The 27,768-nt window shown below is 56.2% G+C and overlaps 3 long non-coding RNA genes across 3 annotated transcripts; 1 reads left to right on the top strand and 2 right to left on the bottom strand.

Moving 5' to 3' along the window:
- Positions 1-5,396: 5,396 nt before the first annotated feature.
- Positions 5,397-7,196, bottom strand: LOC121026092 (uncharacterized). The gene is made up of 2 exons (XR_005788261.1): positions 6,743-7,196; positions 5,397-6,386 (listed from the first exon to the last, which is right to left on the bottom strand). It is a non-coding gene; the product is annotated as an uncharacterized LOC121026092 (long non-coding RNA).
- A 119-nt stretch (positions 7,197-7,315) lies between these two features.
- LOC121026089 (uncharacterized) lies at positions 7,316-8,407 on the bottom strand. Its single transcript, XR_005788260.1, has 3 exons — positions 8,102-8,407; positions 7,830-8,010; positions 7,316-7,646 (listed from the first exon to the last, which is right to left on the bottom strand). It is a non-coding gene; the product is annotated as an uncharacterized LOC121026089 (long non-coding RNA).
- Positions 8,408-17,166: 8,759 nt separating this feature from the next.
- LOC121026101 (uncharacterized) lies at positions 17,167-20,140 on the top strand. The gene is made up of 2 exons (XR_005788264.1): positions 17,167-18,433; positions 19,228-20,140. It is a non-coding gene; the product is annotated as an uncharacterized LOC121026101 (long non-coding RNA).
- Positions 20,141-27,768: the final 7,628 nt, after the last annotated feature.

Genomic DNA, 27,768 nt, shown 5'->3' with positions numbered 1-27,768 from the left:
GGAGGGGCAGAGAGAGAGGGAGACACAGAATCGGAAACAGGCTCCAGGCTCCGAGCCATCAGCCCAGAGCCTGACGCGGGGCTCGAACTCCCGGACCGCGAGATCGTGACCTGGCTGAAGTCGGACGCTTAACCGACTGCGCCACCCAGGCGCCCCTATAATTTTATTTTCAGACTGAGAAAATGTTTAGGAGGGGTGCCTGGCTGGCTCAGTCGGTAGAGCATATGACTCTTGATGATCTCGGAGTCATCAGTTCGAACTCCACGTTGGGTGTAGGGATTACTCAACAGAAAATGAGGGGCGCCTGGGTGGCTCAGTCGGTTAAGCATCTGACTTCTGCCCAGATCACAATCTCGCGCTTTGCGAGCTTGCGCCCCGCGTGGGTAAAGCAGGTAAAGGAGGCGTGAGACATAAGGCAGAACGTGGAGGCACATATTGTTTTCATTTAACGTGAGTTACGTGTCAGTTTTAAAACACAGCCCCAAGATTCTTTGACTCACCTCCCATTGAGAGATAAGAGGGAAGGGCCCACGACGTCCCCACCCCTGGAAGCTGGGTTGCTTGGCCAATAGACTGTGGCAGGATTTAACACTGCTAGCTTCCACGGTCAGGCCTTAAGTAACTGGCAGCTTCCATTTCCCCCTCTCTCTTGGGTGCTCGCTCTTGGCAACCAGCCACCATGCTGCGAGGAGGCCCAAGTGATCTTTGGAGAGGCCCACATAGAGAAGAAACAGCGCCAGGACCAACTGGCCAACCGTGGGCGTGAGCCATCTTGAAAACGGATCCCCGCGTTCCAGCTGAGCTGTCCCAGCTGACACGGAGTGGCGCAGAGGTGAGCCGTCTCAAGAGTCTTGAGCAAAAGAAATGATTATTATTGTTTACACCACTAAGCTTTGAGGCGGCCTCGCATAGTCATAGATAGCCCAAACACGATATATAACTCACACATAGTAAAGTGTACAAATCCTAAGTGCGCAGCCCGATGAATTTTTACATTTGTATATGACCGTGTAGCCGTCAGTCAGGTTGGATATAGACTATTTGCACCTCCCCAGAAGGTTCCTGAGTCAAACAGCTTCTTGAAATACTACCCAGGCCCCTGAACTATTAGCCTACCGCTCTGGGCAGCTCAGCATTTATTTATTTATTTTCTCAGAGACGTTTCCAAACTTCACTGGATTCGAAACATTCTCTCCAGCATCCATCGATGAAATAAAAACAGGCTGTGATGTGCGGGCCAGAAAGGAGCCAAGCAGAATGCAGTCTGTAACCTCTGGGAAGTAGGTCGGTAGGAAAAAGAGCCGATCTGCTCTGAAACTCCCCATCAGCAGAGTCACCTCGTAAAATGCAGGCACATAGGGTGTTGTCTTAAAACCTGTGGTCAGGCCTGCGAGGCCTGATTTGGTCCTTATGGGTCCTAACTGCCCAAAGCAACCGAGGCCGAAAAGGCTTTGGGGAATCTTTAAGCTGGGCGGGGGAGGGGGGAGGGGGAGACTCCCCCTCCAAAATCTGCCTCACCAACTGCTTTACTTCAAACTGTGGGCTGATTTCCATTAATCACACTTGGCCCTAATTACCCTGGAGCAGCCTTTCTTCCTCGGGCCGGGGCAGGAATTTTAAGGGGCTCCCGATAATGCGCGTCCCTGAGACCAAACAATAGCGGAGGCTCCAGGAAGAGACTGGGTGAGGAAGCACCCGTGCCCGCTCCCTTCTTTCCTGGAGATCCAGGTTCCCGGCCGGCTTGTGATCTCCCCAGGTAGGAAACCGAGTTCCTCCACTAAATAGATTTTCCTTTTGTTGTCACATTAATTTGCAACTCATTAATAGTGACAGAAGTGAGGTACTGCACCGATGCCATTTGCATATTCATGAGTGACTTATTATTAAACAAATAAGATTTTCCTATCTTCGCGAGCACCCAAAGTAAGGCTGAACAGTACATTACACCGGCCCCGATGCTTTATTCTCTCTTTAATATGTTAATAGATGCAGTTGATTTCTTTAAGTAAATACGCATCTATAAAACAACACGTACTTTATAAAAAAGAAATCATTTAAATAATAATCCATTAGCAAAGTTGGCAACAATTTAAGAGGAACAACCCATTAATACCAACGCGTGAGAATCAATTTGCGAATTTTAACTCGGTTGGGTGGTGGGCTGCGGACGACCGGGGAGGAGGACCTGTGAAAGTGTGCGCGCTTAAAAAAAATTTTTTTTAATGAGTTTCCGGAGACAGGCACTCGAATCTTGCGCGTCTTTCGGGTGCCGGCTCCCAGTAAGGCGAAAACTGCCCGCGTCCCGATCCGGATCAGCGTTTTTCTGGCGGACCCGGTGTGAGCTGAAAGCAGGCCCGAGCGCCACGTCGACCCGGCCGCTTTCCCGGTGCCCAGCGGCCCCCGATTAGCACCGGGTTCAGCGGGTGGGGGCGGGGCAGGGCCTGGTCTCCCGGCGAGACTCCCCCACCGGGCTGGGACTGGTGGCCTCCCCTCCTATCCCCCGACCTCCCCCCCCCCCCACCTCGGGCATGGCTTTCGTCACAGCCGGCTCTTTCCTGCCGGGGTCAGGGCGGGCTCCCCCCGCGGCGGCGCGGAGCGCGGGGCCAACCGCGCACCCTTATCTCGGCCGAGTCAGACACTCGCCGCGCGGAATCTGTTGACATTTACTATTGTTCGCAGGAGTCCGGAGCACGGGGCGGGGGCGGGATGGAGGCGAGGAGAGGGAGGGCGGCGAGTGTGGGGCCTGCAGTCGGCCCAAATGTGTGTTTGTGTGAGCTCGCGAAGGAAGGGGGTGGGGCGCGCGCCGTCTCCTCGGAAAAGAAAAGTGGCCCGCGGGCCCGGAAGCTTCCAAGCCGGCTGACCGGGCTACGCCGGGAATCGTGGCCGTGGTGGGTGCGCAGGAAGGAAGATGGGGCAGCCGGCGGTGGGGTCCGCGGATGGAGGGGGTCGGTTCCAGCCGCACGGCCCCCGGTGACCCGCAGGACACAAGTGCATTTGTGCCGAGCCGTGGCGGGGATTAAAGTGCCATACGGCCCGAGCGAGGGGGGCGAGGCGGGTGGAAAACAACTCCCCGCGCGCACAAAGCGCGCATTGTTCCAGCCACCTCCATTATGCCGCGCTGCAGCCAAGAGCCCGTTTCGCAACTGCCCGCCCGGCGCGCGCGCGCGGGCGCGCGCTCACACACACACACACACACACACACACACACGAGACAGACATACAGACACACACACACACACACACACACAAGAGATATACACACGACAGACAGACAGACACACACAGACAACATACACACGAATTTGCCCGGGCCGAGGCTGGGGGTGGGTGCGCTCCGCTGGGACTGGGAGAAGCCGCTGGGGCCGGGGTGGGAGGGGGGGGGGGAGTGCTCGTCTATTCTGGGCTAGGCTTTTTAATGTCTTCTCTCCCTAATCTCTCCAACACTTTTCCTTTTCTCCGTCTCCTCGGGCCTGCCCCGAGCGCACCCCAGAGCGTCGAGCTCCACAGGAGAAGCGGCGACGGCGGGGGTGGGGATTGGGGAGGGGCGCTCTCAGCCGCTGTCACCCGCGGATCGCAGCCCCAGGCGCGCAGCGCTTGCCGGCTCTGCTGAGGACACGTGCTCGGGAGGAACGGGGGAAGCATCCCGCCTTCCAAGGAGAAGCTCCCGGAGCGCCCCCATCCCGGGCTCTCCAGGACTTCCCCGGGCCCGGAGCGGGAGCTGCGGAATCCCGCGCTGCACTGCCGGGCCTGCCGGCTGGTGCTTGCCAACTAGGACAGCTCGGCCGTCCCTACCCTCGCCACGCCGGTGCCCGGGCCCTGTCCTCTGTCCTTTCTGGCTTTCACGGCGCCGATAGGCACCCCGAGAGGAATTTAAGGCTTGCCAGCCTCTTAGGACCCTACCCCGTTCTCCGCCGGGAGCGGAGCGGGGATGGGGGGGGGGGAGTAGGGAGAGACTAAGGCACCCCCTCCGCCTCCCGCCGCGCCCTCCCTGGTGGGCAGGTGGGGAGCGTAGGAGCCGGAGCGCGGCGAGCCAGCGCGGTCTGGTTTCCTTTACGTTTACAAGCTATAAATAAACTTCCCCTTGGGCGGATGCGCGTTGCGTCCAAGGGCGGCTTCCCGCCGAATCGGGCGGGTGGTTTACGATCCCGGCCGGGAGCTGGTGCTAGCGCGGCCTGAGCTCAGGGTGGGGCGCTGGCTCTGGGAGAGCTCAGAGGTCGGCCAGGAGTGGCCGAGTGACCCTCCATTTCCCGCGGGGCTGGGGCGCCTCTGCGGTGAGGCCCGAGGGTGGGGCTGGGTGATTTATGAGCCGTCACCCCACCCCGCCCCTCCCGTTTCACTTGTTTTCCTCGCCTTCTTCCCAAAGCCTCGCCTCCAACCTTGCCCAGGGACGATTTGGCCATTTCAGGCTGCTGGAGCGCCAGCACGGGCCCCAGCGGGGCGCGTGTCCGCAGGACGTGGGTGAGGCCCTCGGTGCTTTCACCCCCCGCGCCCCCGCTCGGGCTCGGGAGCCGGCGGGCTGAGCGCGACGCGGCTGGGCGGCCTTGGCCGGAGAGGCGGGGAGGAAGGGCCGGCCGCGCGACTCCGGAAACCGCGGGCCTGCGGGGTGGATCACTGACCCTCAAGGTCACCGGGCCTGGGGAAACCACCGGCCCCACGCCGGAGCAGAGGCCACCGCCCCAGTCGGAACCCTATGGGGGGGGGGGGTGCGCAGCTCCGCACGGAAACCCAGAGGACAGAAGACGTGGCGCGGAGGCCGCCACGAGTCCCAAAACCGCTCTCCCTCAAAGGGACGCCGTTTCACTGGGCCTTGGCGCGCACACGGAGTCCCCAGCACATGTGTGTGGGGCGGCTAGTGTACGCGTATGGGCCTATGGGGACTGCTGAAGGAGTGGGGTGACTGGCAGCTGCTACGCTCGCTTCCGTTGAGACTTGGGAGGCTGCGGAGGAGAGAGGCGGCCAGCCGAGTGGGCGAGGGCCCGGCTTGGGAATGAGGAGGGGGCGTCTTCCCTCCGGGAGGCTCCGTAGCGAGCGCCCCCAGCGTCTCCTTCTCTCCCGTGTCTGCGTCTCGAGGGCAGCAGCCCCACAGCACCCCAGGCTCGCTCTTCTGCCCGGTGTTTGCTTAACCCTCAACCCCTCCGCGGCAGCTGCGGGTAGACGGATTCCTGGCGGCGCGAACGCCGGGGCTGGACCCCAACCTCGGCCGTCGGGAGCGCCCCCCCCCCCGCCCCCCCCCCCCCGAATCTCCAGGTCGACGGTCCCAATGGGCCGTCGTCTCCACCACCTACATGGGCTTGGGGGCCTTCAGGGATTGACAGGAGGGGACCCTTGGCAAGGTCTCCATTGTTCCCCGGGAGCTGGGAAGCTGACTCACGCTCTGAGCACAGAGCGATGCCGAGTGTTTTCTCGGCAGCCTTTACCCGAGTGCTTTATTTAGACAGGCTTTATTTACAGTACACATGTTTTCGGCTCGTTATTCTGGAAGCAGGAATGGAAACTGGGCAGAGCAGGAGTTCTCCCCGTGAGCCTCACGTTTGGAAGGGGCTGAGGCTCAGCGCAGTCGAAGGATCCCTTTCTGGCTGGCTAGGTTCCCTGGTGAGATGTTTGGGAGGAAAACAGCGAAGGGATGAGAGTAGAGGGCGCAGGGAGGCACACAGGGAGTCCCCCCCCCCCCCCAGTGCTGCTCTCCAAAACGCAGAGCACGCCAGAGAGGTGAGACATCCACAGGCCCATTTCACAGACTTCGGGGAGGGTGAGGGCCAGCGGGTCATACAGACAGCACAAGCTTAGTGAGAAAAGCAAGTGTCTTTAACTTCATTTCCTGGGCTTCTTCCTTCCTTACCGCTTTGGGCCTCCCAGGTAACCCAGACCTGGTGTCCCTGGATTCTGTGAAGGGCCTTGTCCAGGCTCCTGCGTGCAGGGTACAGGCCGGCCAGGCCGCTGGAAGGCCCGCGGTTGCCAGCCCGCAGCCAAGCCTGCTTTTTGGCAGTTGTTCAGTAAGTGGGGTGGTCCGGTTAGGGACTGCAGGAAATTGTCTGAGCTAGATTAAATATTTTACGAAACCTTCGGGGGGCCCACGGTTGACTTGAAGCTGGCAATGTTAAACCAAACAAAAGTGAATGAGTTCTCTCTCCTGACTTTTTAGGTACAGTTCAGAGAAAACTGGGGGTAGTGCCCCTTGGAGGAAGCAAGTTTAATGGCGTTTCCTCTCATTTTTCTCCACATCGGGATGTTGTAGTCTTCCTGCGGCTTTGCAGAACTCAGTAGCCTCCCTGGGGTTGCGGCGGAAGAAAGGCCTCTCTTGGGGTCTCTCTTTGGGGCGCCGCCGCTGACCTGATACCCGAGGCCTCTGAATTCTCAGTCCTGGACGGTTTGCTTGCTTCTGACTCCTGCTAGGAGCGAAGCACAGCCTGACGGGAGGTGGTGGGGCCCCAGGACCTGCACCGGACACAGTGCGGACACTGCGGCCATTTCTCCCCACCTTCCCCTAGGGCAACCCCTGGCGGGGGGGGGGGGGGGGGAAGGCCTCCCCTTCAGGAGTCAAGGCCCAACAGCCTTTGCCTGGGTTTCTCTCCCTCTCTTCGGTCTCAGGCTGCAAGTCCTGAACTGCTTTTGGGGTCTGTCTGCCGTGTTGTGTTTCCCTTCCTGAATCTCACATCCCTTGGTCCCTGCCCCCCACTGGCTTGGGCCGCGGGGCTGGGGGGGGGACTGCTCCCCTGCATGGATACCCACCCCATCTCCATACCCAGGCTGCAGCGTAGGAGCTCTGCGGCCAGAAGTGCACCACGGCCATGCTGGAGGAGATGGCTTGACCTTTGCGGGAAGGGAAGAGAAGGCCGGTTCACAGCTTGCCGCACACGCTGCAGGGAGACCCAGGGCTGCACTGGGAGCCGCAGGCAAGCGCCGCCACAGCCCCAACAGCTCTGACAGGAGCCTGTAAGAGGAAACCAGCTCCGGGAGGCAGAGCTTCTGTGCTGCGGGGTGTGTGTGCCCGGGCGAGGTGCTCAGGCCTGCTTGGGCGAGTGGAGCTGTTTGGGGGTGAGGGCTGTGGCTGCTGCCAATGGAGCAGAGTCAGGGTTGGTGGGGGGGGGGGGGGCTCACAGAAGCTGGAGGCCAAGGTTGGGGTTGCCGTGGAGCATGGGGCCTCTGGAGAAGACAATGGCTAAAGGAAGCTGCTCTGGAGGCCCAGCCACCTGGAGACTGGCTCATCAGACGAGAAGGGGGAAGGCTCCAAGCAGCCTAGGAAAGGTACAATTGCCAAAGAGTGGAGAGCCCGGAGCCCGGTTGGGTCCGTAAACTTTAGTATTCGGGGTGGCGTCTTTGATGCCACACCTTCCCAGGGGAAAAGAATCCCTTATAATTTATAAGTCCCCAAAGACCCCTGGCACAATGATCTCAGAGCCAGCATGCCGGTCCAGGCGCACCCCAGGGGCGTGTGTCTTGGGAAGGGGTCCACGCTGGACCTTTCCTAGGCTCTGAGGGAGGGGTGGGCAATGATGAGGGTGTTTCCCACCATACGCTGAGGCTGCTGCCTTTGGGGGTGAGGTGGGAAGGTGCCTCCTTTCGCTCCGCTGCTGGAAACCATTGTTTGAGTCTGCACCCAGCGCTTCTCCAGCCCGGCTAATTCTCCACGTGTCCAATTTTCGTGTCTGAAAAAAAGCAGCAGCACAGAAACAAAACCATATGACAGGACTGGGCTGCAAACCTTGAAGAATCGAGAGGGTGGGGGAGGCGGCGGCTGGAAAGGGGGAGGGGAAATTATGTGTGTGTGCGCGGGGCGGGGTGGGGGGGAGGCGACGGCGCACAACTCTTAAGTTTCCACGATTTCCTACCCGATCTCACCTCCCGGCGTTCTCATCTGATGCAGTTCCAACTCAAACGATTCCGCAGCCCCAGCGCTCGCGGGAGTGTGGGATTACAGTTGGGAGGCGAGGCGCTCGGGGACAGGCGACGCGCAGAGCTGGGGGGTGCGGAAGCACAGGCCCGCGGCGGCCAGACGGCTCCGTCCCCCTCCTGGTCCAGAGCGCGGAGGTCGGTCACCGCACACGCTCTGCTAGCTGGGGGTTGGGGGGGGGGTGAGGGGGACAGGGCTTCTCCCTCCCACTTCTCCGGGGCGCGTGGTGCCTCCTCCCCTTCCTGAGATCCATTTCCTTAAAAACTAGCCTAAGGGCCAAACCTTTAGCTACGGGTTCCGACTTTCCCCACCCCCTGTGCCCTCTCAGCGTTTTCCAAACCTGCGAGGGCGCTTTAGGCCCGGCCTCTCTCCCTCCCCCCGCTTCCGCCTGTGCACGAGCCCGTGGCGGTCACTTCTGCGACTCTTGGGAGGCCGACGGCCCGGAGCTTTGTTCTCCCAGGGCTTCCCCCTCTCCCCTAAGTCATCCTTTCCTCCACACTTTATCTGCCCGCCTACCCCCCCCCCCCCAGGTCCGAGGACATAAACAACCCTAGTTCGTAATCTCATTAGCATAGGCCTGGGTCCGAGTGACGGCGAGGCTCCCCGTGCGCCCCAGCGCAGCGCTCCACTTCGCCGCGAGCCGGAGTTTCCACCGGGCGTGCGCCCTGGGCGGGGGGCGGGGGTGGTGCGGGGGCCGGTGTTGGCTCTGGGGCAGGATTGGGGCCGGCCGGGAAGAGGAGGCCGCCCGGGGCAGCCGGAGCCGCGGGAGGAAGGCCCCTCCCAGCGCCCAGTTGCCGTGGTCCCCGGAGCAGATGGCAACTTTGTCTCCTGGTGTGCGCGCAGCGACTTTCAACACATTCAAAAGGCTGCGCTCAGCCTGTCGGGGAAGCCTCGCTGACATTCAGAACCGATTAAAGACCCGAGACGGTGCCAGGCGCAGTGGAGAGTTATGAATTAATCATGGGGGTTACCGATATCTGAGGCTCCCCAGGGCAGCCCCTCTATTATTAAGCAGCCCCCACTGCCCACTCTTAACCCCCCCGCCACAAAGGGGTAGGCTCGGCGTCTTTTGCACTGCCCAATTAACAACCACCGGGTAATGTGAAAAGTGTTTGCCCTGCCACCCTCGGTGCAGGCTCAGGTCGCGCCGCTGGGCCTGCCAGACGCGCGTCGGGCAGAAAGCTCAGCCTCTGGGACAGGCCTCCGGTGAGCGCCGGGCTCCGGCCCGGGGGTGGGGTGGGGTGAGGCGCGTTCTCAGGCTCCGTGCCCCAGGCTCGGCTCCCTTCACCTTCGCAGGGGAGGAGGGGAAGGCCCGGGCTTGTGGGCGACGCCGTCCCCCACCCCCCACCGCCGGCTACGTGTCCTGGGTCCCCCAGCGCGGTGGCAGATTTGCGGTTTCGCGTGGAGGCTCTGGTGACGTTCCAGGCATGCAAAAACGAGGTTCGTGTGTGCTGTGAAAAGCCGCACAGTCCCTGGGCCTTCTAGCAGGCTCGCTGGCTGGAATCCTCGTGCTCCAGGCAGCCCAGAGCCACCCTAAGTGTCCGGCACCCCTGGGAGCCCAAGCATACATTTGCCACCGAACCCCCTGTCTGCATATTGTTAAATCACGTACACCCTTCTAATCTTCCCTATTTATTTCCCGGGCCTGCCTGGCCACAGATTTCTGCAAGACAGAGCAGTCTTCGGGTTCCTCCTGCTTCCAGAGGGGCCATAAAAAACAGATGGTCTCATTAGGAACAATTTATGCATATATATTTCGAAGAGTTCAGCAGAGCCGAGGTAGGTTTGCAGCCCCTGCGTCAGGCAGGAGCAAAATATCACCACTTGCAAATGTTTCCAGTTTGCAAAATAATGGCCTATCCAAAGTAGCTAAGCAACGAATTACTCAAACACTAGAAGGTTAGATGCCAATATTATCACATTCCTCGTGTTCCTTAAACCGTCCTCCTCGGCGGTCATTGGATTTTGGAGGGAGGTTCGCGGGCCTCGCACCCCTACGCCCGCGGCTTCCTTTCAACGACTATTTCCAATCTCCAAGTCAAATCACTTATTAATTATAGAGGCAACTCGAGCAAACCCAATTACCCGTAGGCAGCCCTTCCCAGATGGGAAGTCTGTCTCGCGGCTCCCACGGTGGCCCAATTTCTGGGGAGCCTTTTTTTTTTTTTTTTTTCTTTCTCGCCCGATTTCTTTTTGCCAGTGGACTGCCAGCGGCCCTGAATGTTTCCTCTCCCTGATTCCTCTTCCTGGAGGCAACTCCATTTTCTTACCCAGTTCCCTTTCCTTCCCCTTAGGAGACATCCCCGCCCCTTAGCAGGCGCTGCCTTCAGGCTAAATTTACCGCCGCGCCAGGTTTAAGCCTTAGGCGTTGCAGACAGAGCCCTATTCATTTGCAAAGGCCGAAGGCTGAGCGTTTCGCTCCCTTGGCTGCCCCTCGACTCCTCTGTCCTCCCTTCAGGCCTAGCCGGTGGCTTGGGCTCACCTCGACTCGTGAGCTGCGGCCTTGGACTCCGCAGGGGTTCACTCTTGGTCGGAAGAAGGCCACCTCACCTTTAGTGCCGCCACAGTTCTGGCCATATGGTAACAATCATGCTAACCACCAGGATTTTGTACCAAGTCATTTCCACACACATCTATCTTCTTTAAACCCCACAGCCCCGCATTTATATGGGCTCGGTGTCTCCCATTTTGCAGATAAGGAAAGTGAGGTTAAGAAATTTGCCCCAAATCACAGTTGGGTGGAAATGAAGCTCTTAATCCAAAACCTGAGTTTTCACTCACAGCTTCAAAGACACCTTCTGTAATAGTATAAAACCACGGCAGGAAGGAGGGGCGCGGTTTGTTTGTGGCAGTGGACGTCTGGTAACGCAAAGGCCTCGGAGGGTTTCAGACAAGTGGTCTAGGCATCCAGTTGGCATTTGGAAAGCACACCGGCCGGACGCAGGAGAGACCTGGAGAACGGAGGCGTGCTTGGGATTTGGGGCGCTGGGGTGGCTGCACTGGCTGGGGACAGGATTGCGGGGCAAATAGGGGCTGCAGGGGTCTTGCAGAGCTTGGAGAAGGCTCCTGTCGCCCCTTCGGGACCGCAACAGCCGCTTCCGAGGCTGTGGCGCTCGTGGGACGTGTTGCGGGGCGTGGAGGGCTCGCCCGGGCGACCTGGGGGGCGCGCAGCGCGACAGCAACCCGGGGAGGTCCCCAGAGGCGGTTGGCCTCGGCGGGGCTTCCCGGGCGCGCTCGCTAAGATGGAGCCAGCAGTTCCGCGGAGGAGGGGAGGGGAGGAGAGAGGAGAGGAGGGGGGAGAGGGATGCGCGGGCGAGCTGGTAACCGTCTGCAGCGAGGAGTGTAATTGCCCCTGTGACCGCGGGCGGCGAGGGCGGGGCGCGCGCCCTGCCTCCTCCCTCCCACTCCGCCGCGGCGCGGAGCTGGCTTTTGGCTGGGAAGGCACGGAGCACCTCGAGGGCCTGGCCGGCTCTGCGCAGGGCGAGGCCGTTCCTAGCCCTCGCCGCCAGGACAGCCGGCCTCGGTGCTCCCGCCTGGGGCCTCGCCCCAGCGCGAAGGCTGCTTCCTTTGGCCCCCAGGCCCTTCCCGGCACCAGCCTCCCTCCGCCTTGTGGTGCGCCTTGGCCGGGGCCTGGGGCTGTCAGCTGCGCCCTGGTGACGTCGTTCTCTGGAGAGCGGCGGCCAGCCCTCCACCCCACCCCCCGCTTCGGGTCGCCCTGGGCCACCCCAGCCGGACGAGGCCGAGCTGGGCTGCGCGGCACTCGGCCGCCGGTCCCCGGGTCGGAAGGGAGACGGGACTTCGGGCAGTCCCTGCGCCCCCCGGGTCTCCCCGCACCGTCGGCGGGCGCGCTTTGCCCTTTAGTGGGTTCCTGGCCCCGCGCCGAGCAGAGGGGCCGCGTCGGAGGTGGGAAGGGGGCCCGGGCCGGCCAGGGATTCCGGAGTTTGTAACCCGTGTAGTTTCTGGCTTTCACGGCTCGTTTGAAATCCTCCCACAGGAAGATGTCTGCCAAGGAGGCCTGCGCCGCTCGGAGCCCCGCGCGGCCACCCGGGTGTGCGAGTGTGAGTGTGTGCGTGTGCGTGTGTGTGAGCGCGCGCGCGCGCTCGAGACCCGGGAGTGAAGGGAGGGAGCCGGCCCCGGCACTTTCTCGGCCGCAGAGTTTCGAGCGCGGCCTGTAACGCGGGGCCTGGCACCCAGGGCTCGCCCGCGCCCCAGCTTCGGCCTCGTGGGTGCCCCGGCGGCCTTCTCGCGCCTTCCTCCCTGCCCCCGCGGCAGGAACTGTTAACCCAGGCAGGTGACTGCGCCCCGGCGCCCGTCGTGCGTTGGTCTTTATACCTCGTGAGTTCAACACTAATGAGTTATGGGTTGGCCCACGAAAACATAATGTGTAAATTAGGAATTTAATGATGTGTAAGATTAAAAGCTGCGCAGGGTTGCATTTATTTAAGGCTGCCATCTTGTGTTCGCAGAGAAATTACTTGAACGACATTGACCCCCCTTGCCCGCAGGACTGGAGATGGCACGGGCGCGGTGGGTGGGTTCTGGGGGCTCCGGGCGGTGCCCCCGCGGCTCTGGCACGGTGAAAGGGAGGCCTCAGCGCAGCGTGGTCTGGGGAGGCCTAGACCGAGGGCTGGCTTTGGGTGGGCCCTTTCCCAGGAAGACTGAAGAGGGGTTGACACGAAACCACGCGCCCCCGCCGCTCTCCGCCACCCCTTTCCCGGGTCTGGAGTTGGCAGGGTCCACGGGGTTTGCCAATTTCTGGATAACTTCCAGCTCTTTCCCATCCCGGTGCTCTCCGGCGTTTGTCGGGGTTGTCTCCGGATTTCAGCAGCACCTATGGACATGTCTGGGGGAACCCTGGCTGCTTCAGGGGATAGGTTTTATGTCAATGAAGGGCAGACCCAACACTCGCAGCTTGGACAAATGAAGAAAAATGGATTAAACCAAAAAATAGGCAAACCCTGTGGACCCTGCCAATTCCAGACCGGGCAAAGGGGTGGCGGAGGGGGGCAGGGGCGCGTGAACCATTCCCTGCTTTTATGCTCTGACACTGGGGCGGCCTGGTCTGTGACAGCGTGCCTGGGCACAGGCCAGCAGCCACGTCCGTCCTGCCGGTCCCCGCTTAGGTCTGCAGAACTAGGGAGATTCGTCTGGTTCTGCTGCTGTGGTGACTGGCAGGTGGGATGCCTCTCGTGAGCACCTTCCCCCCCCACCAGGAAAGGGGATGAGTAAAAGCAGCCGGAGAAAGAACTTTTATTTAAGGAATGAAGGCCTGCCTTGGTATATTCTAGAGTCCCCGGGCCCCTTGGGGCATAGGCCTCCGGCGTGTGTTTTTCTAGACCTTGAAAGAGTTAATGGGAGAAATGTTCATGGTTTGTCTGTTTGCTCAGGCCCCACACTTATCTGACCAATCGCTGGGAGGGTATAACTTTAGAAGTTTCGTTCTCTATCCCACTTGGCTCAGAGTTCCAGAAAACCCTTGTTTAAGTAATCACGATAATCCGTTCAGATTCCTTAAGGCCTGAAGCCATTTGGTGTTCCCACTTGGGTCCTGTAAGAAAAGACGAGGAGAGAAAAAGGCAGCGTACAATAAAGAGCGTGGTAACAAAGCCCCTCTGAAAAGCTTTCCTCCGTGACGTGGCTGTGTTGTCCAGGTAAACTTCCTAAGGGCGTCTCCGAGCGTCTGAGAAATGGTCCTGTCGGGCCTGGATGTTGGCAGGGAAGGGAAAGATCAAAGGGGGGCCAGGTGCAGGGGCCATATTTTCCCTTTTGGTGAAAACGTGAAGGGAATACTTGACCTCCTTGGGGAGCCGGGGGAGACATATCTCATCGCGGGGAGCCAGTCAGGGTGGCAGGCCTTTGAGGCACTACCGATAGGACACCTGGCTGTTGGTATCAGAAAGCAGGTGTGTGGGGGCACCTGGCTGGCTCAGTCGGCAGAGAACGGAACTCTCCACCTCGGGGTCGTGAGTTCGAGCCCCCTGTCGGGCTCAGAGCTTGCTAAAAAGAAAAAAAGAAGAAGAAGAAAGGTGGTGCGTGGTTTCTTGCAGCCCTTCAGCCAACTTGTTCCATCGCTGTCTCTAATGTGATGTCTTAAAGGGGTCCCTCAGCCCTGGACCTGCCCTCTGAAGCCCAAGTCAGCCTGTCATGGAAAAGCGCCCTGCCACCCCCTCCCTCTTTAGCCACACTGTCCCTGATCTGGGCCCGAGGGCCTCAGACATCCAGGCCCTTTATGCAACCCAGCCTCCGTCATTCCCAAGAGGATTCTTTCCCCCTAAAGAAATTCTTCGCTGAGCTATCACAGTAGGCTGGCCAGACCTGTCCCCATTTCTGGTGACATTCTCCAGGGTTTTGCTTAGTCGTTTATACACCATTCCCAGAGAAGCTGCAGGCGGAAGTGAAAGAGTGCTTGGTTGACTTTTGGTAAGTCTTTTCTAGTCTGTTCTGCGGCTGATCTAGCCCTACACGCTTAGGCGGGCCTCTTTCCCTCTCCGCGCCCGGGTGTGGGGAGAGATGATTTCAAAGGGCCTTTTCAGTTCAGTCTTTCTGACAATTTCTTTGACAAGGCTGGAAGTAGCTAGGGTTCTAATCCTCAGGTCTGGACACAAGGAAAAGGCAGTTTTTTTGTTTGATTGGGAGGTTTTGATGTTTCTGGCTTCTTTGCCTGTCCAACGTCTGGTCCCCCTTCTAGATCCAGAACCCACACTGTGTTTGGACGAGCCATTCCTCTCTGACTCACTGCAGCAGTGGGACGCACGGAGCATTTGAACCTGTCCCCTCATCCCACTCTGGCCACACTGATTGGTTCAGAGGTTGGTCTGTGACCCGAGTGTGTCCCAGAGAGACCGTTGCAGAACTTGCTGTTTCTCGCGGAGAAGAGAATCACGCTTTGTCAGAACCTTCATTGTCTGAGCCCCTGGATCCCACTGACCCTGAAGCCAGCCCTGCCCCAGGATATTTCAGTTATGTGTGCCAGTAAATCCCTTTCCTTTGCTGAAATCACCTTGACCTGGGTTTTCTGTCGTTTGATTTCCCTGCCTCCCTAGGGAACGGAGAGGTCACTACCCCCAGGCAGGTTCCCAGAAGTTAGATCCAGGTGGTACAGAGCCGGAGTGGGAACCCTGATCTCTCCTGCCACACTGCTTGGCCCAACGAGCTTCGTCATCATTTTAGTTTCCTTTCTGTGGCCTCTTTGCACGTTTCCAAGGACCCATCCGGCAAGTCAACCTAGCACGCTGGGGCATCTCCATCGTGGTTGGTGCCAGGGGAGAACGTTTGCTTTCATTTCTGGCAGAGGCCGTTCAGGATTTCACCCCTCCTAAGCTGACCTCCCAAGATCAACTTCCTTTCGTTTGGTTTTCCGTTTTGTTTTCTTGCCCTCGTTCCAAGGACATTTTCTTGACTCCCGTCCATTCCTTTAATCTGATCTTCTATATTCCACTTTCAAGACACTTCCCAGGCCTGGGTCTGGAGACCAAGTGCCTTGTAATTAATAGTTTGTTGTGGCGTAAATGACCTGCCTGCTTCCCCTTGCCCACCAGACCTCGGCACTTTGTCTCCCTTCTTTCGAGCAGCTTCTAGGGCCTCGAGTCTTTCAGGAAGCCTTATCAATATCTGAGAAAGAGGTGGCCATCTTCCCTGGCTCTGGCCCAGATAAAGTAGTGTGGCCCCTCACCCCCGCCTACCCCAGCGCGGCCAGCCCTGTCACAGCGTAAAATACCGAGAGCCCTGGACCAGGAGATAAGAGACCCGGTATCAGGCAAATATTCCAGTTAGTCTCACTCACACCCGTTCCGACTCCCTTCTGCTTTCTCACGCTCTACCACAGAGGTGAGAGAGTGACATTCTCAAATTGCTAGGTTACGTTAGAGAGGCTGGTGGCCATGTGACTCAGTCCTGGCCAACGAGAGGTAAGCAGAAATCTCCGGGAAGGGTTTCCCTTCCTAAACAGATAAACATTTTCTGGAAGAGAGAACACCTTTAATCCTTGTCTTTTTTTTTTTTTTTCTTCCCCCTGCCTGGAATACAGATACTGTGCCTGGAGGTGCAGCAGCCATCTTGGGACCATGAGGATGAACCCCACAAGCAGTGGACAGCAGAGTAGGAGGACAGAGGGGTCTGTGATAACCTAAGTAGCTGCATGAGCCCTGGATTCTGTATGTTTCTCTGGATTTTTCCTACGAGAGAAAAAGAAACTCCTTACTCAAGCCACTGTTAGTAGGATTTCTTCCTTTCTTCTTCTTCTTCTTCTTCTTCTTCTTCTTCTTCTTCTTCTTTCTTTAAAGTAGGCTTCATGCCCAATGTGGGGCTTGAACTCATGACCCTGGGATTAAGAGTTGCATGTTCTACACCCCGGCTGTGTTCCTAGCTCTGCCCTAACTCACTGTGTGGTCCTGAGCAAGTGACTTCACTTCTCTGGCCCTCAGGTTCCTCATTTGTAGAGTGAATATTTGTGAGTACATGCTTTAGAAGATTCTGTAGAGCCACCTTATTCTGATTGTATAAATGTAGCTTTGCATCTTTTTTCCGTCGTCCCTGCCTGCATTTAGGCCTTATCGTCTAAGGCTGCCGCCCAGGCTCCTGACCTCCAGGTCTGCTCTACCTTCTACATTTCACACACCTCCCTCTGATTAACTCCAAATATAGGAAGTCTGCTTTGTTATGGTTGAAAATTGCTAATGGTTCTTCTTGCCCACAAAATAGAATCCTGAATCTTTTTTTCTTTATTCCCTACAAATGTCAAGGGGTGGTTATACGGCTGTGATAAGCAAGATCCTACGTAATTGGCTCTACAACGGAGAACTGATCCACTGGATGGGAACGATTCTAGAAGAGACGTAAAACCCGGTGATGACTTAATCCACGACAAACCAAATAGCCGAATAGCAGATATAGGAATGATTAGTTAATAGATGCCGTGCGCACAATTTATTGGTACGGAGGCCTAAGTTGGATTTGTAACTTACGCCAGGCTCTGTCTGTGCACCCCACCTCCCACCAAATTCTGGGTGCATTCGCGTTAACTATAAAAACAAAGCAAAAATATACCAACGGTAGCAAGCACAGAATCAGAAGAAAATAGGAGGGTATTAAGAGGATAAGGTGGACTTAATAGAAAATGCCATTTTTTTTTAATGTTTATTTTGGAGAGAGAGACAGAGACCAAGAACGAGCGGGGGAGGGGCAGAGAAAGAGACACAGAATCCGAAGCAGGCTCCAGGCTCTGAGCTGTCAGCACAGAGCCCGATGTGGGACTCGAACTCATGAGCAGTGAGATCATGACCTGAGCCGAAATCAGACGCTCAACCGACTGAGCCACCCAGGCGCCCCGGAAAATGCCATCTTTTGACGTAACCATAAAGTGTGGGTGTATTTTGGGAGTTCTGCGTTCTTCCCCGGGGATCTGTGCTCCTGTCCCTCCATCAGTAGCCCACTGTCTTGAAGATTGTAGCTGTCAGTAATCTTTCTGATCAGGTAGAGTGAGAATATCGAGTCTTTCGACCGTGACCTGACTCAGTTTACCGTTCCCGCTAACGGGTCTGATCTGTCTGATCTCACGCCTGCCCCTGAGACCAGCTCTTCCTGTGGGATTTACTTCCGTTCCTTCCTCTTCTGTGAAGCCTTTCTTGGTTCCCGCTGCCTCTTTTGAAACTTAAAGGTGAGGGTTCCTTCCCTCTTGAATGCCCTGCGCTCTGTATCTGTGTCATTCACTTGGACTTTCACACGTAATCCCTTCTCTGTGCTCGCATTCCCGAGGAGCGCTCTCGCCTTCTTGGTGTGGTGGATTCCAGGTACCAGACGCCCAGGGTCCGGGATGCAGTAGGTCCTTGGCGAATGATTCGTTGTCGGAGAGAAAGGCTAAACCAGACTCCACTCCTACTTCAGGAAGGCATACGTGCGCGGTCGTAAGGGGGCAAAAGTACGCACGTTCCTTTCGTTGCTGGTTTGCCAGGAGGTCCCTGACACCACATTGGTGCAAAGCGAAGCCTTCCCGGATCGACAAGCTGATCCAGGCTCTCTCTGTGTGTTTCAGGTTGGTTTATTTATTTTGAGACCCCGAGAGAGGGTACGAGCCCGGGAGGAGCGGAGAGAGAATCGCAAGCCGGCCCCTCGCTGTCGGCGCGGGGCTTGAACCCCGGACCGTGAGATCGTGACCTGAGCCGAAATCAAGAGCGGGACGCTTCACCGACTGAGCCGCCCAGATGCCTCTCGGGGCTCTGGGCTTAAGCAGGACCTGGAGTGGTTGTAATAATTATTGGTAGCACCCAGCTGCATAACAAATGACCCCCAAATCCCCGTGGCTTACCACAAACCCTGATGCCTCACCCTTGGATGCTTGTGGCTTCTCGGCTGCAGCCTAGGGGTTGGATTGAGGTCAGCTCCATGCATCTCTCATTCCAGAGTCCCACGCGAAGCTGCAGCAGCTACCTGGAGGCACGTTCATTCTCCTGGCGACGGCAGGGGTTCGGGAGGCCAGGCCCAAACGAGGAAGCGCGTTTGAAAACCTCCGACTGGATCCTGTTGACTTCGGTTCCATCGACCAAAGTGAGCCACTTGGCTGAACCCCACATTAGTGGGGACCGGGAGGGGGTGCACCGAGGGGCTGGGGCTGGGGCAGGCGCGGGAGGAGGGGGTGTTTGCCGAGCAAGGACGCAGTGGGCCACACCGCGTGATGAGCCGAGGCTGGGGGCCCGGCTCCAAAGGCCTGCAGCCAGAGGTGTGGCCATGGCCTTGCGGGGGTCTCAGAAGAAGATCTAGGAGGAAGCCAGACTAGATAGGGGCCCGCTGCTCTCGAAGGCAATCCCATCTCGGGTACAGAGAAGGACGCGGGAGCTGCCGTGGACGTTGCCAATCAACGTCCCCCCTCCGTGGTTTCTCTGTCTGTCATTCCACTGCTCATCCTTAGTGGGGAACAATCTTGATTGCCATTTCCTCGTTAGGAAATACTAGGTCCTGGGAAAGCATAACCTTCGAAAAGACGGCAGTCAGGCTGCTCTGTGGCGAGGCTTTTCTCTCAGGTGGCTGGTGTTCGAGTCCTTCAGAAACCAGGAGAGGGGCGCCTGGGGGGCTCACTGGGTAGAGCCTTCGGCTCAGGTCATGATCTCATGGTTCGGGAGCTCGAGCCCCGTGTCGGGCTCGCTGCTGTCCGCACAGAGCCTGCTTCGGATCCTCTGTCCCCCTCTCTCTGCCCTTCCCCTGCTTGCTCTCTGTCTCTCAAAAATGAATAAATAAACGTTTTAAAAAAGCCAGGAGAGATTGGGGGCGGGAGGCAGGAGGGGGGGCAGGGAATCTTCTCTAGATGAGGGAGAATAGCTGAGGCTTTGCTGGAATGTTTCCAGGTTCTCCTCACTGCTCCTCCTGGGAACAGAGTCTGGGGGGAGCCAGTGTGTTCCAGAAGAGTCAGCACAGTCCGAGGGAGAGATCGGCCCTCTGGCAGCAGCCAGCCGATGAGAACCAATTATACACATCTCTTCCCAACTCTGCAGCGGGTGATGTCAAGTCGAGAGCTTGAAATCTGACCACACTGGGAGTATTTACACCACAGGAATCGGCGAGCGCTACAGACGGGCCTTCCCCATCCCGGGAGAGCCAGTTGTTAAATATTTACCAGCACACCGCTGCTGCTGAGGGACAGGTCTGTGCCATCAGAACCTTAGAAGTGCCTTTCTCGAGATTTCTTGGAAATCTCCTCCCTGCCAGGGAGGGAGGGAAGTGACCGAATCTGTAGGAGGCCGGTCCTATCTAGCGCTTTCTATTGAGCACATGATTGTCATTCATCACCTGAAAAGGTTATAAATCTCCCCGGTGTTGAAGAGCTCCAGAATGAATGAAATGGAATTAAATGTCCAGGCACGCACAAGCTCACGCCTGGCACGGAGCCAACACGGGGCTTGAACTCACAACCCGGAGATGAAGACCTGAGCTGAGATCAGGAGTCGGACGCTTAACCGACTGAGCCGCCCAGGTGCCCGTCCTGTATTTTCATTCAGCAGATCTCTTTCGAGCGCCCGACTTGTGCAGGGCACCGTGCCCCCATGACTCCCTAGGCCCCAGCGCGGGCGGCCTTGCCCAGTTGTGGCTTCTGGTCTCACCTACGTGATCTGCGACGACCTGAGGGCAGGATTTGGGTCGTCTACTCCCCGATCCCCTGCCCTACCCTCACAAAGCCCATCATTAATTCCTGCGGGAGCTGCCACGGCGGCCCCCCCCGCCCCCGCCATCCTTTGGCATGGTGTTGGCAATCTCTTAAGGAGGCCTTTACCGCCACACATATAATTAGAACTTTGGGCTAAACCCATCCCAGAGGAGCAAAACATTACATTTTAAGGCACATGCTTTTGGATTTATTGATTTAAAAAAAAAAAATTTTTTTTTTTTTTTTCCGAAAAAGCCGTTCGTTCCCTTCCTTCCCTCGGATGACATCACGCCTGAACACAGCACACGGCTCTCCATCACTTTAAAGGGGGAGCGCTTTGCATGCCGTCTTTCCCTTCAAACCCTTACGAACCAGACCTTCCCTGGGAGCCCCGGGATGGGCATTTTCCTTCAGGTACAAGGATCATTACAAGGCAAGCATTCTTAAACCGGGTCTGCTCCCAACACAGCATTTCCACATATGGATATTAATTTATGTGATCACTTGAATACAAACGCTCGGCTGTCTCCATAAGTTATAGAAGCAATCATCCCAGGGAGCATCGGAGACACCGAGAGTCAATTCCTGTGTAATAATTTCATATTCGAGCCAGGGATGCCAAATCACGGCCCCTTTGGATAAAATGTGAGCCTGTGGAAACACTCCCCTCCCCCTTTTTATTATTGTGCATTTTATTTCTCCATAAAATACGTTTATGCCCTGGAAAAACAAACCAACCCAGGGGGCCAGGCTGACAGCGTGATGCAGGGGGTGCTCTGCCGGGAAGCTTCTGACTCAGCCACTAGCAAGCACGGCGATGAGGGAGTGTGTCCGTGAGCTGCTGAGAAAGCCCTCCTGGGGCCAAACCTTGAGGGGGCAGGCAGCCAAAGATCGCCAAGCCTTGGAACAGAAAATCACCGAGCCTTGGAATGGAAGAAGGTCATCTGGCCCCGCTTCCCATCTTGGTGGGAAGCCTCTTTTTCCTTTTTTTTTTTTTTTATACAGCTTTATTGAGATATAATTCACATACCATATAATCCACCCACTTAACGTGTACATTTCAGTGAGTTTTAGTGCATTCCCACAGAAATGCAACCGTCACCACTTTTTATCATCCCCAAAAGAAACCCCATCCTCATTAGCAGTCGCTCCCCATTTCCCTGCAACCCCTCCGCAGCCTTGGGCAACCACTCATCTGCTTTCTGTTTGTGTAGGTTTGCCTGTCGTGCAGATTTCGTATAAACGAAACCACGCAGCATGCGTCTTTCGTGACTGGCTTCCTCCACTTAGCGTGATGTTTCTGTTTTTCATTGCTCTTGGGTATATACCTAGGAGCAGAATTGTTGGGTCCTACGATGACTCTGTGTTTAGCTTTATTGAGAAACAGCCAGACAAGTTGCTGCAGTGGTTGCCCCGTTTTGTAGCCTCACCAGCGGTGTATGTGACTTCCGTTCCTCACACTTTTTTTGATTTGATAAATTGTGGTCAAATACATGTAACATAAAACTTACCATTTCTTTAAAAAATGTTCATTTTTGAGAGACACAGAGCGTGAGTGGGAGAGGACAGAGAGAGAGAGGGAGACCCAGAATCCGAAGCAGGCTCCAGGCTCCGAGCTGTCAGCACAGAGCCCGACGCGGGGCTTGAACTCATGAACTGCCACATCATGACCGCAGCCGAGGTCGGATGCTTAACCGACTGAGCCACCCAGGCACCTATACAATTTACCATTAAAAAAAAAATTTTTTTTGATGTTTGTTTTAGAGAGAGACAGAGAGACAGAGCACGAGTGGGGGAGGGGCAGAGAGAGAGAGGGAGACACAGGATCTGAACCAGGCTCCAGGCTCCGAGCTGGCAACACAGAGCCCGACGCGGGGCTCGAACCCACGAGCCATGAGATCATGACCTGAGCCAAAGTCGGACACTCAACCGACAGAGCCACCCAGGCACCCCTCCCTCTGATAGTCTTTATTCTACTTTCTATCTCTCTGAATTTACCTGTTCTAGGGTTCCAATTCCTTTTATAGTTTTCCTGACAGATGTTTCTCTGGGTTCCGCTTGAATACCTCCAGCGACAGAGGGCTCGCTCCTTTGCCAGGCATCCCGTTCTGCTATCAGAAACATCTGTTGAGAAGGCTTTTATAGCTTCTGCCCCGATCAACTCCCATCAGACCCGTCCACAAACCTTAGTGTTGCCCTCTGGTTTTAAGGCATGTCGGACAAGTTGACTTCCCCATCTGCAAGAGAAGCTGTAATGGAAAACCCCCCTCCTTTTTCAAACAAAACCCGAAGCCTCCTAGGATCTAGCTCTGGGAGGACAATGTCTTAGCGGGATGAGAAGTGAGCAGCTCCGACCTTCTGGCCCCTGAGCCCCCTTCCGCTGGGGGATCCTCACTTTGAAATCTACAGGTACCACCACACCAGGGCCCAGGGTTGCCCCTTGTTCATTTCACACTTGGGTCCCTGGGATATGCTCTACCCAGCTTGGCTCCTCTTGAGACCTTTAAACACTAAGGGACATGAGTAGGGACACTGACATGGAACACACAAAACAAAAGCCCCCAGCCCCGCAGAGCCCGCCTCTTCCAGGGCTGCCCTAAGCCACAAGGGTTGGGACGATTTGTAGATTCTTTCCCTCTGCCTTTGCTGGGCTTTCTTTCTGAAACTTCTGTTGTTCTCACGTGTTGCACCTCCCGGATGATTCTGCCTGTCTCTTATCTTTTATGGTTTCACTCTCCTTCATTATACTCTATGTTCTGGAAGAATCTCTCGATTTTTTTTTCTTTCCGGCCGTCAGTCAACTTCTTTCGCTCTGTCCTCATATTTGGAACTTCCAAGGGCTCCTCCTTTCTCTAATTGTTAGTGCCACCTTCTTGCTTTATGGGTGCGATGGCTTCTCCTCTTTCTCATCTTTCTTCAAACTCTCCCCAGTTTACCAAAGTATCTGTTTCCTCCAGGATCAATTTTCCTGTTGTTCTTCTCTGTCTTTCTCTTTGATGTTGCAGCCTTTCTTTGGATGAACAGCCGGGGTGGGGGGTGGGGGGCGTCTCTTCCTGTGTAGCCGGAGGAGCGACGTGGACCAGAGCGTTGTGGGGTTGTGTGACACGGGCGGGGACTGGTGGTTGGGGGACTCCACTGAGGTGAGCCTGAGGGGAGCTGGGGTCTCCCAGATGCTGGATCATGGTGGGGGGGGGAGTGCGGGGGCGGCTTTCTTCGAAGCCACTGTGTATACACAAGCCTCTCCAGTTCTCCGCAGAAAATGTGTGCCGTGTCTTCAGAAGAGGGTCGTCCCTGCTTTGGCGTGAACTCTAAGAAACCAAGAAGTTTGCTCATGGCTCTCCTGCCCCCAGAGGTGGGAGTGGTGGGGGTGGTGACCCTCAGTCAGTCCTGTTTGCAGCCCCTTGCAGCCCCGGTTCCCACTCTTGCCCTCAGGGACCCCCCTCCCCCGCCCCTCCGCGGTCTCCCCCTGGAGCCTCCCCCTTGTGCTTCCCCGCCTGGGAGGATTCCAGCTGTGGCTCTCTCTGCTCTGTGTCACCTGTCACCACCCTTCCTTCTGCTCTCTGTCTTCCAGAAATGTGTTGAAACCCCTCATCTGGTGACACCCTGCCCCCCCTCCTCATTGTGGCTTTATACCTTTTTTTGTTCCTTCACGATTATATTAAAGGGAGCTTGGGAGGGAGGGGTGATACATACACGTGCTCTAAGCATGTAAAACAGATAATCTGCACAAAGCACTCGGCACGGTATCTGCGCAGCAAACGTCAGCTCCTCTTAAAATTATCACCTGCCCTTGTCGTGTCTTGGGGTGTGCGGGGAGAGGTATGAGGGTCAGGGGGACGGCGGGTTCTCAGTCAGGCCAACAAAGCAGGGAGCGAGGCTGTGGTCTCTCTCAGTGAATCTTCTGTGGCTTCTACCTGTAGTTTTTCCTCTTAAAAATTTATTATTTGAAATTGATTTTTAATTGCATCAATAATAAATGAATACGTGCCTTTGTAAAAAACGTAAACCCTCGAAATAGCCTCACGCCAGTTCCGATCCCCTGCCGCCTTGTGTCTCAGCTCGGGTCCCGGAAGCAGGACCTGACACGGGTTTGAGGGCCAGCCCTTTATTTGGGAGGTGGTCCCGGGAAGCCGGGGTAGAGGGGTGCAGAGAGGAGCCGGCGAAGGGAAGGAAAGAGAACCCACAAAGGGATGGTTACCGAGCAAGTTAGCTCTGTGGGCAGCTGGGACTCAGTCCTCCTGGGGATCTGTGGCCATCAGTGGAGAGCAGCCCACCCCAGGAGCCAGGGCCCTGGGGGATTTAGCTGCCACCCTTGCTTCTTGGGCGCGCTCCGTGACAGGGGTATTCGCTTATGGCTTCTGAGGCCACAGCTTGTGTGGTTCACTTCACCCCTCCCCCCACCCCCGCCCCCGCCCCCGCCATTCCTGCTAGAGGTGACAGAGGCTGCCAGTCCCTTCCACTCCTGGAGCACATATCAGGCTGCCTCGTCCACAGTCTCTGGGGATGGTGGTGGGGACGCTCTTCAGGTCTTTCTCCAGCCAGCCTGCTCCCCTCTTCCCCTCCAAAAGCCTTATCCCATCCATCGGGAAGCGGGTGCTGGAACTGGTTTCAGCTGGCAGGTTGCGTGCATCTGTCTCTAACTCTGAATTCCGGGATGTCACATTGGACGCTCACAGAAATGGGCCAAAACCCTGGGTGGTGAAAACTTGCCACCACACCAGCGAATAACTTCCGGTTGAGAGGAAGTACAGGGGAGAGAGCCAAAGACAAGCTAAAGGGCATCACAGGGAAGCCACCTGGTGTATCCAGAAAGTGGCGCATCTTGCAGAACAACTGTCTTATTCTCTTCAATACGTTAAGTTCAGTTTTTAAAAATATATATATATATTTTTGGGGGGAGCACAAGCGGGGGAGGGGCAGAGAGAGGGGGACAGAGGATCTGAAGCGGGCTCCGTGCTGACAGGCTGACAGGTGTGGGGCTCGAACTCACGAACCGCAAGATCATGACCTGAGCCGAAGTCGGATGCTCAACCGACTGAGCCACGCAGGTGCCCCCCATTGAGTGCGTTTAAAAACATTTTTGGGCCCGTCGAAGAGCTCTGAATATGTTCTGGGTATTAGTTGAGATGAATATTTACTGAAATGGAAAGGTGGCGATCCATGACTGGAAAAAGCAGGTTGCTTATTGTATGTAGAATACGAGGACACCTTTATGAATACATGTGTGCTGAGAAAAATCTAGATAGATACCATGGTAGGCAGAATTCTAAACACGTGGCCCCTCAAGATCCACACCTTAATCCCGGAACCTGTACGTGTGAGGAAATTTCACTCTTGTGATTGTGTCGTGTTATAAGCCACCACCTGGGTGGCTCGGTCGGTTAAGCATCTGACCTCAACTTGGGTCACGATCTCATGGTTCGTGAGTTCGAGCCCCGCGTCGGGCTCTGTGCTGACAGCTCGGAGCCTGGAGCCTGCTTCGGATTCCGTGTCTCCCCCTCTCTCTACCCCTCCCCTGCTCACGCTCTGCGTCTCTCTCTGTCTCTCAATAATAAATCAACGTCAAAAAAAAAAAATTAAAAAAAAAAAAAAAGAAGACCGAGACAGATGTACACTTAGGTGTTAATGGCATGATATCTGGGACATGAGAGTGTGAGGTTTTTATTTCAACCTTTTTGATGATCTGTATTTTCTAACGTTCCGCGGTGTGCCTGTGTTTCCATTATACTAAAAGGGCACATTTTTAAAAAACCCTTTTAGATTGCTGGGGGGCGAGGAGGGGGGGAGAGAAGCTCTATCCTTCATTTCGCCCCCACCCAAGACAACCGTACTGCAGCGTTATTCTGTACTTCCTCTCTGACAGTTGCTGTATTTTGTGTGCTATGTGTAACATAATCTTTTTAATTTAAGTCACCTTTTGAAAACAAAACCAAACCACCCCGAACATTTTAGCCTCCCCCTGAGCGATAATATTCATGAAGTCATGGGTTGGTTCTGCCGGTTCCTTCTTTTCCTAGCACATCCCAATACATAAGCATAATTATTAAAAAAAAAAAAAAATACGGGTGTACCTCCAGCGGTATACAAAACAGGCTCTCGGAACGGCTGATCCCATATAATCCTTTGGAAGCTTTGGCTGCAGTTGAAAACAAAAGCCTGGGAGGGGGTTGGCTCCTGGGTGCCTGGCAACTTCAGCCATGACCCTGCCCACAAAAAGCCCAAAGGCTGGGGACGCCAAGGCCTGGCTACCATCTGGGCCGAGGAGCGGAAAAGACCCAAAGGCCGGAGGAGGTAAATCCAGATTTGTGCTTCTGGAGACTGCCCTGTGCACGGGTGGGTGTCGGAGCCCGGGTTGAGCTCAGCCCGGCCCATCCGACTCCTCCGCCCTGGACTCCTGCCACTTTGCCTCCCAAGGAAAAGACCGGAAGCCCGAGAAGTCCCAGAAGATTCCGGCCCCAGCCACAGACCGGTGGACACAACAGGGCTTTTGGCCGGCTTTTTGCTTTACCCAGAGGAAGGAGGGAGCCCTTGAAAGAGCTTACCAACTGGGCAACTTGATGAAGTTACTTGACTTCTCGGGGTCTGTTTCTTTATCTCTGAAGGTGGGTTTTGCCAAATGCTGGCGATGAAGGTGAAACCAGTTCCTGCTGAAATAACATTTGTCGGTACATTTGTGGTTCTCCATATCCGGACGTGGAGAATCACTGGTTGTGTGACCCCACCGGTGTCCCCCCTTCTAGCCTCTACAGTTTGCTCTGAAAACAACAGCCACGGGGGTCCCCTAACACCTGAGGCAGGTTCTGTCTCTTTTGTTGTTTTTTTTTAATTAAACAAATTTTTTAAAATTTATTTTGAGAGAGACACGGAGAGAGAGAACAAGCAGGGGAGGGGCAGAGGGAGAGAGAGAGAGAGACAGGGAGACAGAATCCCGAGCAGGCTTCGTACTGCCCGCACAGAGCCCGATGTGGGGCTCGAACGCACAAATGGTGACACCATGACCTGAGCGGAAATCAAGAGTCAGACGCTTAACTGACTGAGCCACCCGGGCTCCCTCCCCTAGGTTCTGTGCCTTTTGGCGTAGAATCCTCCAGAGCCTTCCTGTGTTATCTGAGTGAAACCCGACGGCTGTAAGAAGGCCCTGCCTGATCTGGTGCCTGTCCTGCCCCTACTTGCCTCAGCTCCAGGCCGGTTATCTCCCCTCCTCCGTTTCAGCCACACTAATCTCGTTGCTGTTCCTGGAATATACTGGGCCACTCCCACCTCAGGACTTTTGCACTGGCTGTCCCCTGGCCAACCCTTTCTCCATTGTCCACAGGGCTCCCTCTCGCACCTCCTCGAGGCCTTTGCTGAAGTGCCAGCATCTCAGCAAGTACATCCCCGGTCGCTCTTTTGAACCCTGGAACCTTCCCCCTATCCCCGGCTCCTATCTATGTTCCCTATTCCCTTCCCTGCCCTACTTTTCTCCTTCCCACTTCCCAGCACGCGACACGCCGCATGTTTTGCCTATTTATCTGTTTCCTACCTTTCTCCCCTACGAGAATGTAAACTCTGTGACTACAGGGATTTTTAGAAAAAAATCCGTTTCGTTCGCAACGGTTTTCCAGCGCCTAGAACGGTGAGTGACATATTGCAAGTGCTTAGTGATTACACGTTGCGTAACGAACGAATGAGCGAGGGGTGGAGTGGGCGCACAGTGGCCTGATTTTCGGAGGGTATTGCCCCGGGCTCACGCAGGCCTTGGCCC

Source organism: Herpailurus yagouaroundi, unplaced genomic scaffold (genome assembly GCF_014898765.1).
Source record: "Herpailurus yagouaroundi ecotype Mexico unplaced genomic scaffold, PumYag 67793, whole genome shotgun sequence".
Lineage (NCBI taxonomy): Eukaryota > Metazoa > Chordata > Mammalia > Carnivora > Felidae > Herpailurus > Herpailurus yagouaroundi.
This window is presented reverse-complemented; position numbering and strand designations above follow the sequence as displayed.